We start from the raw sequence: 17,663 nt of genomic DNA, 5'->3' as shown, positions 1-17,663 counted from the left end.
AGATATTTGCTGAGTAAAACTGCAGGGGATGGATAAGACCTGTTCCTGCTGTGGATTGACAGCCATGTTAGAAAGCAGCTACAAAAACAAAGAGAGATTCACCACAAATAGCCAAAAGCTCACAGTCAAATCAGAATTGAACGAAGCTAAAGTTAACATAAGGGGAGCCATGCGTGAAGTGTCCAACGAATTTGAAAGCAGAATTTCTTCTTCCAACTTACCAGAAAATCCTAATCAGTTTTGCTCTTACATTAAATCAGTGAACAACTGATCTGTTCATACAGCTGTAACCATAATAGCATTGAAACAGTGGAAGATACAGACACACCTGAAATACTAAATTTCTTTTTCCATACTGTTTCACTGGCAAAGATCAAGCTGAAGTTCCTCCTTTAAATTGTTGCATGAACATCAAGATGACGTATATTGAAACAAGTGACTATGGGATAGAAAAGCAACTGAAATTGCCCAGCAGAGGAAAGGCCCACTGGACCTGGCTGGATACTGATACTTCATAGAGCAAGCAAAAGAACTTGCTCCTCTTTTAGCGGTAGAGTACTGTAGCTGACTGGAGGAGTGAAGTGTTCCTAATGATGAGGAAAATGGTGCTAGTCATTACCATTTTGAAGATGGGCCGTAGCACAGATGTTCCAAACTGTAGGGTTTTATCCCTGACTTTGGTTTATTTTAGTATTGTGGGACATGTTTCATGCTTGCATATTATGACATTTCTGGAGACCGAAAACTTCCTCTGTAGGAACCTAACATGGATTCTGAAAACACTGTTCATCCACGAGACCGATAAACAGTAGGTACCGGTACCCAGGTTGATGCTGTATTCCATGATCTCCGGAAGACATTCAGTACATTTCTGTAGTGCCACCTTATAAACAAATTACAAGTGTATGGAATGTCGTACCAGCTGTGTGACTGGATTGCAAACAGAAGACAGCATGTCAATATAAACAGAGGGAAGTCTTCAGACATAAAAATAATTTTGGGTGTACCCAAAGGGAGTGTTCTTTGACCACTGCAATTCATAATATAAATAAACTACTTAGTGCATGATGTCAAGAGTTCCACAAGGCTTTTCAAGGACAATGCTGTTTTATACTGAGAAGCTACAATGCTAGGAAATTTTAGCAAAATGCAGGAAGACCTGCAGAAGATTGATGCATGATACAAGGATTGACAGTTGGCTCTCAGCATAAGCAAATGGAACCTATTGTGCGTAAATAGACAGAGACCCATTATTATATGATTACAACATTGCAGAACAATCCCTGGAATCAGTCATGTCCATAAAATATCTAGGAGTAAATGAATGTAGTGATTTAAAGTGGAACAATCACATAGAACTAATCACAGGTAAGGCAGATGCCAGACAGATTCATTGGAAGAGTCTTCAAGAAATTTAGTCTACCCACAAGGAAGATGACTTACAAATCACTTGAATATTGCTGGTGAGCCTGGTATCCATACCGTACAATATTGGTAAAAAAAAAGTGGAGAACCTCCAAAGAAAAGTAGTGTGCTATGTTACACATTCACTTAGTAAGGGCGAGTGTCATGGAGGTGCTCAGCCAACAGCAGATACTGTAAGACAGGCATTCTTTATCACAGTGTGATTTACTGTTAAAGTTCCGAGAGTGTGCAGTCCTAGAAGAATCAACCAATATATTGCCTCCTCTTACATATATCTCAAAGGAGGAGGAGGAGGAAAAAAAGGCCATGATGACCAAATTTGAGAGATTCAAACTCACATGGAATCTTATCACCAGTCACTTTCTATGCTAAGCATTTACTATTGGAACATAAAAAGGGGGAGTGACAGTCAAGGTGGCTTACGGAGGACAGATGTAGGTGTAGATCCATATGGCACAGAATTACATGGCAGCCAGTTGGCATCAGGTGTTCCTCTGGGCCTGAATGCACAGTTAGTTTTTTTTAGTGTTGATTTATTTGTAATTGGTTGAAGGATTTTGTTGTCAAGCTACCTTTGATTATCATGGAATTTTCATGCTTGCAAATGGAATGTGAAGTTAGATTTTCTACCCTCTGAAAATGCTGACACACAGTGCATCATTAGGACCAACATCTTGTATGATTATCTGTTGTGAAAACATAGTATAATTGTTTTGGTACCAATCTTGTATCAATCTTAAACTGGCCCTGACATGTTCAATAAAAATGTTAAACTGTCAATACATTGGCTGTCTGAGGAAACATTTTGATATATTGTCAGTACTATAAATTTTGACTAGCAGTATTAATGACCCTCAAAATATTCTCAGTATTATCAATATACTCTGATTATGTGGGGTCAAGTATTGACAGTCTGACAATATTCTCCAGTCAGATATTGACAGCTTAACGAACCAACCACCCGGCATTGGTGTGCACTGTTCATGTTTTCAATTACCCTTTGTGCATATCATGCCTCAGATTCAATGATTCATAGAGTAGTCTTCTGACACAAAACAATTTTAACGGGCCTGTCCAAGGATAATCATTGTGAATTCCACTTCAGGATGGTCAGCAGAGGATTCTCTATGACACTTCTTACTTTATTAATTTCAAAATATAGTATAGGTTGGTAAATTACAAAGCCCATTCAAAGGTAATCATTGTGTTGGGGGGGGGGGGGGGGGTGAAATGCATGTCATATTCACCAAATCATCACAAAACATAAAAAAGTTTGTGTTAATTACCTGAACATATCCCTGTGATGCAAATAAAGTTGTCTCACACTTTTCCATACAGTTTTACTAATTTTGTTTGCTGATATTACAGAACTAAACTTCAGGCATTCAAATGACCTTCCTGTCGCAAGAACTTTTGGAGTTACTCTTCATTTTTTGTTGACAGCCGTTGATTCCTCATTAACGTGTTTTTTCTCTATTTTATTACATATCGACATTTATAATTTGTGCTATGATGCAGGACTGAACCAAAAATAGTTTATGAAATTTTGTGGGAACATGATTCTGATTTCAATCGCTCTTTTTTGTTGTTTTCTGCTCTTACAGCAAATATGTCACAAGCTTTCTTTTGGGAGTTTGATATTGTATTGTAAAATCGCATTGTCAGGTGAAAACATGGTCAATAATATTGATGATGTGTTTGCTGCTTCAGTCTATTTAAGGTTTGACAAACTAGTATTGTCAGTAAATACTGTAAATCTACAACCTCCGTAAAGTTCACAGATTAAGTAAATTCTTTCTCTTTGCACTACCAGAATTAAATTTTTGTTGTGAAACGTGAATGTTTGTGCAGACCATGAAGATTTTACAGGTAATGGAAGTTTTTCTTGACTATACAAAATATACACAATTATTTAACATTTAATGCTCTGGCCAAAACAAGTCTGCATTCCATGTCTTATATTCTGCCCAGAGTTCCAAGCATCTTCTGATGTGTGAAGTGTGTTAAGTATCACAACTTTGTTTGCGTGGCCATCCTCCGCAGCAAGCACAGAAATACTTGTTTTGTAAGTAAAACTGCCTCTTCCTGCTGCTACTCAATTTTTTTTCCCAGACACGTTTCGCCTTTTTCTTGCTCTAAGGTATCATCAGTGGGATGATTTGCTGTGACCTGAGTTTCCTCTCATCTGGTCTGGAGGTCACGCTACCACTTTATTACTGACACATTAGCACAATTTTGAGTTCCGACCTTTTGCACACTGTTTGGCATGTTTCTCCTTCTTTTTTGTGATGTACTATTATTCTTTTGCCACTTGATAAAACTATTTCTTCGGACACTGTGCTTTTAACAATGTGAATATTGTAACTTCATTACACAACATGAAGTTTGCATATTAAGTTATCCTACTTCGGCCATTCTCATTTATTTTGCTGCCCAAATAATAAAACGCGTTCACTACTTTTTGTGTGCCATTTCATAATCTTAATTCCATCATCAGCACTAGATTTAATTCAACTACATTCCATTACTCTTGTTTTGATATTCATTTTACAACCTCGTTTTGAGACACATCCACTCTGTTAAAGAGCATTTCCAAATTCTTTATGGTCTCTGACAAAATTACAATATCTGACTGTCTTATGAACTACTGTTTCCCATTCATGTCCTCTGACTGTTACAACTGCATTCTGGTTTCTCTGCTAGTCGTAGATAATCCTTTGCCCCCTGTATTTTATCCCTGACACATTGAGAATTTCATGTAGTGTATTCCAGTCAACAGCGTCAAAAGCTTTCTCTAAATCTATAAATACTTTGGATGTAAGTATGCCTATCTTCAGTCTATTTTCTGGAGTAAATCATATGATCAGTCTTGCATCTAATGTTCCTATCTTCCCACGGGTTGGCTTCAGCCAGTATTTGCACTGTTCTGCAAATAATTTGTCAGTATTTTGCAACCATATGTTGCTGAAATGTTGGTTCAGTAATATTCACACCTGCCTTCTTTGGAATTGTAGTTAATATATTCTTTTCTTGTCTCATAAAATTTGCTTGTCAGTGAAATGGTCTTGTAGTGGTATGTTCTTCCAAGGGTCTCAATCATTCTGCAGTAATGTTGTCTAATCCAGGTGAGTTGTTTCCATTCACAGTTTAGCATAGTATTTTATAGTATAGTATCACATTTATGAATGGTCACATTTCCCTGTCAAAGAATAAATCTTTATCAGCTTATCTTGCAGGATTTCATTACAACACAAGAAGTCATTTTCTTAAGTGTGTGGTACGTAAAGGCTAACATATAAAAATTCAACTGATTGAAATCAAGTGTAAAAATTGTACTGTAGTCATCATCTAGTGGCAATTAGGTTTTTTTTTTTTTTGGGGGGGGGGGGGGGGGTGGGGGGGGGGTGTAATAGAGGTTTGAGTGGTAATGTAGTGGTACTCAAAGAGAGTGACTATTTAAGTGGCAGACAAAATACCTGTGCATTAATGTGACAATATGAAACCGAATGTTTGCTTTAAAGCTGCAAGAAGCAGAATTTGAATGTTAGCAATGAGGACAGGCTTTCTGAATGGTATTTAAGAGTGAATGAAAATTTCAATACTGTCAAATGTGAGACATTAAGAGCAGTTATCAGATCTTTGCACTGATGTTGTTTAAAATTTTTTTAACACTTTGTACCTTCAACTACAAAAGCGTAATTTCATATTATAACTGCTGTGAGGTGTTGTTTTGAATCAGCTTACTAGAACAGCTAGCTCTTCCTTTAGTCCTCTTTACAAGCTAAATGTTTCAAAGCACTGAAGAAACTGCCATGGGAATCAGTTTAAGCTGTTGCCTGAATTTAGAGAGAACTTCCAATGAGATACACATAATCAAATAACTAATTCTAGAATGATTTTCCATCACCTCCCTCCTCTCCCCTCATTTGAGTGATTTTATTGTGCTGCTGGTATAAAATGTAAACATTTCTACATGAAATTTAATTTTTGTACCAACGCAAAGATGAGTGAAATATATTTTAGTATCCGTATCATTGAGAAACTACTGAAAAAACTCCTTAAGGAATCTGCCCGTTTCTGTACCAAATTTACAACTTAGTTAGCCCCTCATTTTAATTGTAGCATAGAAAAAAAATCATGCCATGTGATTGGAAGAAAGCACATATCACATCCATCTACAAGAATGGTAGCAGAAATGATCCACAAAATTACTGACCATTATCCTTTATATACAATTGTTGTTGAACCTTGAAACATATCCTGAGCTTAAATGTAATGAGGTATCTCCAACAAAATTACCTCTTCCATGCCAAGCAGCATAGATTACAGAAACATCAGTCATGTGGAAAACCGCTCTCACTTTTCTCACAACATCCTGAAAGCCGTGGATAAAGGCAGACCATAGGAGCATGTTTTTCTTGAATTCCAGAAAGCATTTGACTTAGAAACTTACAGCTGTTTTTGAAAGTACAGTTCTGTGGGATGACTGCAGATGGTGATAATTTAATAGTAACCTCAGACTTTTTGCAGATGATGGAGTTTTTTCTAATGAAGTACTGTGTGAAAAAACTGCCCAAATATTCAGTCATATTACAAAGTGATGCAAAAGTTGATTTTAATGTTCAGAAATTTGAAATTGCAGAAATGTAGTAGTCAGTGACTACAATATCTAGTCAATCACATTTGGAATCATCAATTCATACCTGGGTGTAGCAATTTGTAGGCGTATGAAATGGAATGATCATATAGGCTCAGTCATAGCTAAGGCAAGTGGCAAACTTCAATCCATGTGTCGGGTACTGAGAAAATGAAGGTGAATTACAAAGGAGACCACTTGCAAATTGCATGTATGTCCCATGTTGAAATGTTACTCAATTGTGTTGGACGCACTAATGGGAGCCGTTGAACATTTACAGTGGGTAGTGGCATGTACGATCACAAAGCTATTTGACTCTCAGGATAGCATCATGGAGACAATCAAAAAGCTGAACTGGCAAACACTTGAAGATAGATGCAGATTATCTCCTAAAAAGCCTACTTAGAAAGTTTCATGAACCAGCATTAAGTAATGAATCAAAGACTATACTAAAAAACCCCATGTGTCACTCCTGTAGTGTTTGCAAAGACAAAATTAGACTAATTACAGCATCCACTGAAGTGTTCATGCAATTGTTGTTCCTGCACTCCATACATGAATAGAATGGGACTAAGCTCTAATAACTGATACAACAGGAAATCCCTGTGCTGTGCACTTTTCAGTTGTTTGCAGTGTGTGTGTATAGGTGTAGATGAAAAGTATTATGCATTTGTAATCCACATCACACAATTAGAATGAAACACTAGAGGAATGTTGCTGTAATGAAACAATATATTAGATTTTCATCCAGTTATGCACATCATATTGCATTTGATTATGTTGTGAGTTAGCTGCCAGTCAGTGTGCCAAGTACTGATTTTTTTCATTTTACTATATGTTTTATAGTTACCAAGGAGAAGTAACAGTTTCTCATTTGAAAACTGTATTAATGGTGAGGAGAACAGTGGTCTAGCCATAGGCACCTCTAATATCTCTATCCAATAGTGATTTTAGACGGATGATGAAGCACTAGCCATTATATTAGTGTGCACATAACAAGACAGGTAGTGGTGCAATGGACAGTGTACCATGACTTTTCAGCTAATAGCATCATTCTGCCAAATCTGACTAGATTGCGCTTATTCAACATTTATTTTCACGTTACTTTAGGGAAGGTACTTAGTTTCCGTTGTGTTCATCACGAGTAGCAAGAGCCAAGCGTGACTGGGGCTACTGCGAAATATTCTCTGTGTCTCTGAGCAGATTGCATCACGCAACTGCCTTTTCACTTACAGACCACTCTAGTTTTGTGCAGCCCTCTTGGGCTGAAAATGAAACTAGTTTTAGAAGTTGTGTAACACCTCCTAGAAACATTTTAATTGTATTGATAATTTCCAATCATTTTCCATGTAATCTGTGCACTAGGTTACACCCCTAAAGAAATTCTTGATCCAGTCGCATACCTAATAGGATACTGTGACAGCAGAATTATGACAAAAACATAAATAGCAAACCAGACCATGCAGCCAACTGATCACTGTGTTCTAAAGCCTTTTAAGTCCTCTAAGTTTAGAGAGATTTTACAGATTATGGAAGCAAACCTATAACATAAGTGTATAATTGTGTAGCCTAATGAAAATTGTAAATAATAGTGCCTTTTGCTTTCATTTGATCAGTTGGTTTACATTTCACTATCCGATCACTTGGTTCACATCTCATTACTCGAATTATTTGATTAAGATGAAACAGAGATGGTGTCTCTGCTGGATGATGATGATGATGATGAGGAGGAGGAGGAGGAGGAGGAGGAGGAGGTCCCATACTTCGAGGAGCGTAGTGGGACGATGCGGGAGACCCACACCGCCGACGAGGCAAGGTCCTAGCAGAGGTGGTTCTCTGCTGGATACTCAGTATAAAATTTGACAGAAAATCCATGAAATCTGATTACTTTCCTAGTTGTTGAAGATAATGTTCCAGTGAAACAACTAGTATTTCTCTCTTTTTCTCCCCCTGTCTCACTCTATCTCCTGTGTCCCCAATGGTAAACAAAAAATAAAAATACTGCTATGATGTAGGGTGACTTTTACAGTAAAGATTTTATCTGTGCCTCACTTTTTGCTTCAATATCTTTTTCAAAATCGTGACACAATCAGCTTCCTGCTTGGAATCTGAATCCCAGCATCTGTATTTCATCTGTTGATTGTCTGGGAAATTGAAAACTGGCACATGGCTCAGAAAAGTGTATTTTTTATTTATTTTTTTCCTTTTTGTCTAGAATCCTATGCACTTAAATTTTGCTAGCAAACACGTTTGAATATCCAGTTCATTGTTACTTGTTCTAAAGTGCCTCATAGTGTGTCCAAATTTTCCTCTCACTACATATTTCTCACATTGTTAGCAAATATTGTGCACTATCTTTCTCTTTATTTTGGCATATTGGCAAGGTTCCCAGGACATTCAGCCACACTTCCTGATTTTCTGATGAAAATAGTATGTCTTGCAGCTTCAATAATTTAATATGTTACATAATTCCCTTGTGCTTTATAAATCTATGTTTGAGATGTATGAAGAAGAATATCTAGATACCTTGTCAATGGTAAACCCTGGATTGCATCTTTTTGGTGTTGGCTCCTATCAGGTTTGTAATCGGGGAGGGGGGGTTGGCATCACTTCACCTGTAGTAGAGTCAGCGAAAGGAGGTCCCTGACAGCTGGCAGCCCTGTTGCAATCTTTCAACTGCAAAGTGCAAACAGCTGCAGGCAGTAATGATAGTCTTAGCCAACCCCACTGCAACTGTCAGGGATCTTCTTCCATTGACTGTACTATAGAGAGATCCATCATGTCATTGTTGTGGGACTCACTTTCTGTCTCCTCCACTAAGACCTGGCCATTTGGACCCTGCTGGTAGCTACTCTACTGCAAGCACATCTCTTAGTTCTGTTGTAGCGCACATACCTCCCACCCACCACTGAAGGGTTGGTGTCAGAAGATTAAGCTGAATTGTTTACCCTTGAAGATATTTGTGCATGATGAGAGACCTAATTGGTGCTTTTGTGTTCTTATCTTTTAGTACAAAATTATCAGGTGGTACAACTATGTAAATGCATACGGAAGCAATGAGGATTTTACCTCTGCAGAACTGTGAAGCAGTAGTATTGAAAGATGTTCTGCTTATATAAATAAGATATACATATCTAAAGAGAGCATTGATGCATTTCCAAAGTAACACATCTGCTTCCACTTAACAAGCTGAATTGTCTTTCAGTTGCTTTGCAGTCCCATTTACAACTTGGTGTAGCCATTGCAGGCATTCTCTCTGTTGCTGGTAGTAAGTGGTACTTATAAACCAGGGAGAGACCAACTTCACATTATGCTTGTTCAGAATCCTCTTAATCTAGGTGGTGTCTCGTCCAGCACTCTGTAGGAATACCAGGCCCTTGTTGTATTCCGTCTTTTCCTTTTCCTCCTACTCGTCTGTCCTGAGTGTGTATTTTATTCACACTTGTATGTTGTGGTTCTTGTAGAAAGTTTCATGTGGATGTTATTTGTCACAGGGAGCTCAAGCTCTGTGAACAAACGTGTGCCAGATGCTGGCAATTCCAGTGTTTAGGTAAAGGTCCACGTGTGTGTACTTGCGGTGTATACAGTACTCAAGTGTACCATCTGATTTCTTGTTTATTAAATGACCAAGAAATATAGGCAGGCATTTTCCTCTACTTCCATGCTGAACTTGCTGCCTACACTGTTGTGCCACAGTCATCAAACTGTTTTGCTCAAGAGCCAATACTGATGTTGTGGAATGGCTGTTCGGGCCACATATGTACCACTCGTATTATTGATTGGTAACCTACGCAAGTTAGTATGTTATGTGCGCTCAATAGACTAGTCATAGTAAGGCCGTGACAAGTTCACCGCTGGTGACGGGTTGTTAAATCAGCACTATTCAGAACACTCCATGTGGACTGTTCCCTGTTTCAAATTGCTCCCACCCTCAGTGATCCCAAAGTTGTGACACTGTAATTGCATGATGAGGTGTTGTTGTGTTGCCTGTGTGTACAGATGACTAATTGATGAATAACAGTATTGTACGTATACTTAAATCCATTATGCAATAAAAGACATTGTCACAAATATTTACTAAACATTTTAAATGTCATTTTTCTACACATCATTGCATTGCATTACGAGAGGCATTGTTGAAGGTCATTTTCATTGTTACAAATATGTACCACATTTCAAGATGACTGTCTCTGTAATGAGTATTAACGAATCCCTGTTACCTTTTGTGTCAAAATGTATATGGTAGAAGCTGATCGCTACGAGTTGCACATGCATTTGAGTTGTCAGCACTGGAAGATAAACAAGAAAACAATCCCTCATGTCAATCCTCCAATCTTGCTGTGGCCGCACTACTTACCCAGTGACTCCAAGGTAAGCGGTCAACTTCACTTAGCTCTCGACCCAGTTCACTGATGTCAATTAAAATTAACACATCTTAGAATATTACTGTCTCTGTAAGTAATTTTGTTTGTTACCGAGCAGAAAAACAACACACTTAGGAAGCTTTTAATATTTGTTGACTTTTTGGAGTCAGCTATTAGTCACTAGAAGCATATTACTGTAAAATTCAACTGAGAATTGCTGACAGCTTGGATACTTGATTTGGGCTGCATGTGGCCCATGAGCTGCAGTTTGATGACCACTGCTGCAACAGGTTTCCTTCCTTCCAGACTGGGCTGATTGACACTCTGCTCTGCTGTAAGCAAGCCTGCTCCAGCAGTGGTGTATGGAAATTCTTGAGGCACTATCTACACAAATGTTTCCCTTTTTATTTTTATTTTATTTTATTTTTTCAGTTGTGTGGTAACAACATTGCCTTGGGACCTTGTTCTTCAGACAACAGCACAGGCAGGAAATTGTGTAGGCAGGCATGCAGTTCTCAAGGTCATTTAAAGAGAAAGCATATTGGTCAAGTGCTCCAAGATTTGAATCCTCTAGGAAACACATGAAATTCATATGTAACACTAATGGCTGCTATGTTGACAGCATCTCCACAATTGTTTAAACACTGCAGATATTTCTTCATGAAGAATGGCAAACTTTCTTTCAGATACTCATATTTGAACTCTCAGAATTCACCACACACTGATCAAGCAGCCTTGGTCAAATCATTATGAATTTTTTGCTCTGCAGAGCAATGATGGCTGTTACAAAACTTTCTGGTAGATGAAAAGTTTGTTACAGGCTGGAAGGTATAATCCTGACTATTTCATGCCTTGGACAGTAATCTTATCGACTATAGTGTGGAGTCAGATTCTTAGTTTTGCCGGGATAAATCTATCAGTAATTGTTTGTCTGCAATAGGTTATGTTCTGGTCTCTATTCAAAGTCCAACACACAGGTTTAAATTATTAGTAACTTTCACAATTACACACACTCCACTGTGGAGTTAGAAACTGCTGCTAGAACAATTCCCAGGCTGTGGCTAAACTATTTCACCACCATATCCTTTCACCTAACAGTAAACAGGGGAATGCCTGTGGAGATTGGAATGTAGGAGAGAAGTATTGGCAGAATTGAAGCAGTGAACGCGGGTAACAAATCAAGCATGGGCAGATCATGTGGAAATAGTACTGCTCAAGAAAGACAGTGGTTGTACAATCATTTCCCTTCCCCAATCTAGCTTGTGCCCTGTCACAACTGACATCATTCTTTGTGTGGGATGTTAAATACTAATCTTCCTTCCTCCTTTCCTTCCTTCCAAGAAAGGTTAGGGCCTACACTCAAGTCACAGTTCGATACATCATTGTAATGTATCAGGAAGTTTAACATATTAAATGATGTTAATTATGTTGTCTTCGTCTTTTTTTCTTTGAACCCCTCCAGTGATGCTAAAAAATGTGTTCATATCATTCCATGTAGGCTTTCACGGCCGGCGTCTTTATCAGTAAAATCTTCCGGGCTAAGTTGCCGTGGTCGATCTGTAGAACTACTTCTTCCTGACGTTTCGTTCTCAACTACGGAGAACATCTTCCGAGGTGAGTCGACGACTGGCTGTTAGGAGCTGGGGCCGCCGCTTATATAGAGATCGTAGGGGGCGCCACCACACGTCACGTGGTGTCGATGTGCAGCTATCTCTGGCTATCGTTTGTTCTCTCGATTGCAGGCAATCGATTGTCACGTGATTGATGCAACGTCGACCGCCATATCTTATCCAATTTTAATCCTTCTTCTTTACGATTAAAATTGTATTGATGTTTGTGGATTTCAATTGCCTCTCTATACATACGTGTATAATAGTGCGACGTCCTCGCTAGCACGCTTGTTTCACCAAATTTTATTTCGTGATCTCCATCCTTAAAAACATGTTCCGCTACTGCCGATTTGTCGATATGTCCCAAGCGACAGTTTCTTTTGTGCTCCGTCAGCCGTGTATTGACGCTTCTTTTTGTAGTTCCTATGTAAACCCTGCCACAACTACACGGAATTTTATATACCCCTGGGGTGGCTAGGGGGTGACAAGCATCTTTTGTTGATCTTAGGCATTCACTAATTTTCTTAGTAGGTCTAAAAATGGTCTCTACCTGAAACTTGGCTAGTACTTTTCCAATGCGATCCGTGATATTATGGATGAACGGAAGAAATACTTTTCCAGCTGATGGTTGTTGCTGTCTCCTATTTTTAGGCATTTTTCTACTTGGGTGAAGTGCTCGGTTAATCTCGTTTTTCGTATAACCATTTTTCGCAAAGGCCATTCGTAAATGACTTAGTTCTTTTTTCAAGTAGCCTGGTTCACAAATATTATTGGCCCTATCCACTAGTGTTTTTATGACCCCCCTCTTTTCGGCAGTAGCGGAACATGTTTTTAAGGATGGAGATCACGAAATAAAATTTGGTGAAACAAGCGTGCTAGCGAGGACGTCGCACTATTATACACGTATGTATAGAGAGGCAATTGAAATCCACAAACATCAATACAATTTTAATCGTAAAGAAGAAGGATTAAAATTGGATAAGATATGGCGGTCGACGTTGCATCAATCACGTGACAATTGATTGCCTGCAATCGAGAGAACAAACGATAGCCAGAGATAGCTGCACATCGACGCCACGTGACGTGTGGTGGCGCCCCCTACGATCTCTATATAAGCGGCGGCCCCAGCTCCTAACAGCCAGTCGTCGACTCACCTCGGAAGATGTTCTCCGTAGTTAAGAACGAAACGTCAGGAAGAAGAAGTTCTACAGATCGACCACGGCAACTTAGCCCGGAAGATTTTACTGATAATGTGTTCATATGTTTGGAGTTACTGGGACAAGAGAAACGTATACTATGACAAGGTGAAAAATTCCCAGCACTATGCATATATTGCATTGATATGAAATAGTATTCTTTTCAATTTTTTATTTTTTTTATTTTATTTATTTATTTATTTATTTATTTTTTGCACATTTTGCAGTTTCGATTTACTCATGTGGCTTTTGAAAATAAGTGTGTTGCATGTATTTTATTTACATGGGTAGTCTACAATGTTATGTCATCTTAAAGTTCTTTGACTTTGAAGTTGAAAAACATCCCAGATCTGTAGCCATAGACCTAAATGCTGAGAAAGTGTGCAATACGAGGTTTGGCTAGTGTTATGTTGGAGTGAAATATGGTTGCATCCTTGCACACGCCTGTGTTTAATATGTAACTGCGGGCAGTTTCATTGTTGTATGTCTGTTAGTTAGTGTTCAGTACTTTATTGAGTAGAAGGTTGTGTCGCACAGTTTGCGAAAATTCGTGGTAGCTGAGTTAGAGGAGCAACGCTTCTGCAATAAATTTTGCATGAAACTCGAGAAAAGCTCAGAGACACATCAAATGATGCAAGAAGTCTACATTGATGAGTGCTTAAGCTGTACTCAGTGTTATAAATGGTTCATACGGTTTCTAAATGGTCAGACGGAAGTTGAAGATGACACTTGTTCAGGACACCTTTTGACGTCTACTGACAACACTCATGTCACAAAAATAATTTGACATTTTAGTTGGATCATGAAATCCTGACACAGCATCTTGGAATATATCGTGTTGCCACCAAGTTGGTCCCACGACTTTTGAATCAAGACCAGGAAGACCTTTGCCTTGCGATCTGTGAAGTGCTTCTTGATCACATAAATGAGAATGAGATGTTCCTTAAGAGAATCATAACTGGTCATGAGACATGGGTTTACAGTTTTGATATTGAGACGTTTAAAGGACAAACATTTGTAACGATAGACGAGATAAAAGAAACTGCACAGACAGTGCTTCGCACGATCCAACAAAAGGTGTACCAAGGCTGCTTCTGGAAGTGTAAACGGCATTGGGAGCATTGTATCAATTGTAGAGGAGAGTATTTTGAAGGAGGCCATGCACAGTAAGTAAAAGGCAAGCATAGAAAAATTTTGTGGACAAAGTTCTGGAATTTTTTGAGCAGACTTCATGTAATATTGAATGTCACTAAAGTAGTATAAAATAGGTGATGCAACAGGCACATCAGAAGAATGCATACATTACATTTTACTTGAAGAATAGTCTGTGGGAGAGTACTGTGCAAGATGTGTGTCATATTTGTTTCATGCTGACCAAAACTAAATGCAAAAATGGATTTGTTACTTCAGTTGAGTCATGAGTTCACCACTCCATGTCAGAAACAGAACAATCATCAATACTATAGCTAGAAGCATGTACACCCTACACAACAGCAACAAACAAAAATTCCTTTTCATACACACAGAAAGGTTACAGCCAGTGTTAACTAGTGTGCAAGAAGGATTCTTCATGTTGAGTAGTTTCCAGAGAGCAAAACAGTAACTAGTGATCATTACAGAAGCCTAGATTACAAGAGAACAAAAATCCACCGCCACAGTGGGGGTTCATGTACATCAGAATGCTTTGCCAATAAGGAAACTGAAGAACTAGAGCAAAGAGAATTATTTTCCAAGTATCTAACATTATCAAGAAAGTTAGTGAGAGCAGTTGAACATGCCTTAACTTTTAATGTGCCTTAATTTTCAATGTGTCCAACTTTTTTCTCACACAGTCCACACTCCAGTTACATAAAATGCTTGCTCCAGGTGTGCTATTTCAGAAAATTCTTTCTCAGTTCTCTGCTAATATTTGCTGTAAGTAGATCTAATTTCTTAAATGTAGTTTTCTTTATCTGTCCCCATCTGCTGATATGTTCCTTGCTCTGGCTGTATTATCTAACGTCGGTTTCTGTTCGACAGATTTCTTTCATTGCCAACATTAACAATTTTGGTGTTTAACATGTTGCTATTTTCCTACTACTCTTCATTACTTTCCTTTATTTATGCCAAACCCATGTTCCTCTTATAAAAATTTTGTTTGCTTTCTTTATTTCTTCTCCAATGTGCAGGTTATGCAACAATCAGTAAGTTATGTTCCTACTTTACACCTTTTGTAATAAAAATTAGCCAGTATATATTTTTATTCCTCCCACTTATCTTTTGCTTTATCTTGGTTTTTCTGAGAACTTTGAAAATCTTATTTCATCTTACAATGTAAAACACATTCTCTGGGTCTCATTTGCGTTATGGACATTGGGATGTTAGACAAAGTATTCTGAAGAGTCATTCACTTTCACCTATAGCTTTGCCAGTAGTATGAGACTAATGCTTCTCTGGAAGTCTTGCGCTACTTCAGGTTGTTCAAAGATATTGGACACCCAGATCAAGTAATGTCTTGGTTCCAGATCTTTCATTATTTAATCACATCTTCTAGCATCTCAAGGGTTCTCTGTGTATTTGAATATGTTATCATTTAGTGCTCTGTAAGACTCTTGTTGCATTACTGTATTACCTTTTCCTTTCACATTAACTTACCTCCTCTTGATCATTCCGTATAATACATCTTCAGTATTGTACATATTTAAGATTTTCTCCTTCCATCCATCCTCACTTGACAGTGTACTCTGATTTGCCCTTTATAATTTCACTGCATTAGTTTTTATTTTTTACATCTTTATTTATGACATTAAAGCTTGCCTTATACATCAAGAATTTTTATTTTTTTACACTTCTGTTAGTTTAATTTCTAACTGATCAGAATCATTCCCTTCCGACCTCATCATCTTTGTTTGTGTGTTTTCTTCTTGTATCAATAAGTTGAATAATTTTCTGAATAACCATATATTTTCCTCATCTGTGTTTGCTGTAGGAATGGTGACATCTGTAGTTTTTATGTTCCTTCCTTGTTATATTTTGTTCCTTACCTGCTGAATTAATTTCAGTGCTGACATGTTGCTGATTGACCACTGACTTAACAAAATTTTCATTTGAACTAACTCTTGCTGTTAGTTGTAACGTATTCAACCTGTCTGTTCCTACTGTTTCCAGTGGTTGTTAAACCATTCAGTGATATTATTATCGCATGTGTTAAATGGGTCCAAAGTTTTTATGGTTTTTACTTTTCACTTCACAAGTTCCTGCTAAGTTTAGGTTCAGTCGATTTGACCAAGTGAGGGGGTACAACAGTTAATGCATGCCACACATATTTGAGATGGGCAAGTCTTGTGTCCCCATTCAACCATCCAAAGTTAGAATTTATCAAATTTGCTTAATGCATTTCATAATAATTCTGAAAAGCCACGAGAGAAGCATAGACCTACAAAAGAACTAAGTAAAAAACTTAAGCCGATTTAAAAAATAGAGCTGTTCATCAAATATAAATGTAAGTTGGAGTCTGCAGGTTTGTGCTGAGACAGTGTGGGTGGATTTCAGTTGCTTGGCTAGCTCAGTTGGTAGAACATTTACCCCCAAAAGATGAAAGTCCCCAATTTGGTGCCCAGTCCAGCATACAGTGTTAATCATCCGGAAAGTTTCAAATCAGTGTAGACTCCACTGCATGATAGAAATTCATTCTGGAATTAATGAGAGCATACCTATACCTCAGCAATAGAATGATGACAGTGGCATTGTTTAAAGTGAGATACAATAAATAAAATGCCAGAGGGAGAAAACCCCTAAACTTACAACTTTTTGCTTCCCTTCTTTCTTCTCTTCCTTTTGCAAATGTTTTTGTCTAATGAACAATTCTTGTAATAAAACACCTAAACACAAATATATCGAAAATTACAGTTGCAGTCATAGCTCACAATGACAATAGGTAACATTTATAAAAGCAGACATGTGAGATAAATTGTTACCCTTTCATTTTCTTTCTGGTCATGTCTTGTTTTCAACATTTGATGTGTGTGATTTTCCCACACAAACAAATAAAACTGGTGAGGAAAATGAAATTCTTCCATCTGATAGTGTGCCAGGAATGACACCACATAGAAATCATTGGCCACTAATTTCAGTGATTTATTTCTCCACAGTAGAAACAAACGTTTACTTGCTAACAAACAAGCAGAACAAAAACTTTAATTTCGGAAACACAGTTCTTAAGGAGATAACAAAAGACATTATTTTGCTGAAAACAGTAATTCTTCAGGTGGTGGCAGTGATTGTAACAGGACGATAAAAATCTTGTATTGACCATAGCACCAATCTTGTGTTATCTTTGCAATCAGGCAGTAAAACATTTTTGAAAGTTACCAATATGGTAAGATATCTAAATATGTGAGAGCATTCTCCTGGCAGTAATCATAAGATTGCTCACTGGAATGAAGCATCATAT

At 37.9% G+C, this 17,663-nt stretch overlaps 1 protein-coding gene across 1 annotated transcript in view; it reads left to right on the top strand.

Moving 5' to 3' along the window:
- Window positions 1-17,663, top strand: part of LOC126188280 (mucin-12) — a 303,407-nt gene that overhangs the window by 216,537 nt on the left and 69,207 nt on the right. The window lies entirely within an intron of this gene.

Source organism: Schistocerca cancellata, chromosome 5 (genome assembly GCF_023864275.1).
Source record: "Schistocerca cancellata isolate TAMUIC-IGC-003103 chromosome 5, iqSchCanc2.1, whole genome shotgun sequence".
Lineage (NCBI taxonomy): Eukaryota > Metazoa > Arthropoda > Insecta > Orthoptera > Acrididae > Schistocerca > Schistocerca cancellata.
The sequence above is the reverse complement of the archived record's forward strand: the minus strand, read 5'-3'. Positions and strand labels throughout refer to the sequence as shown.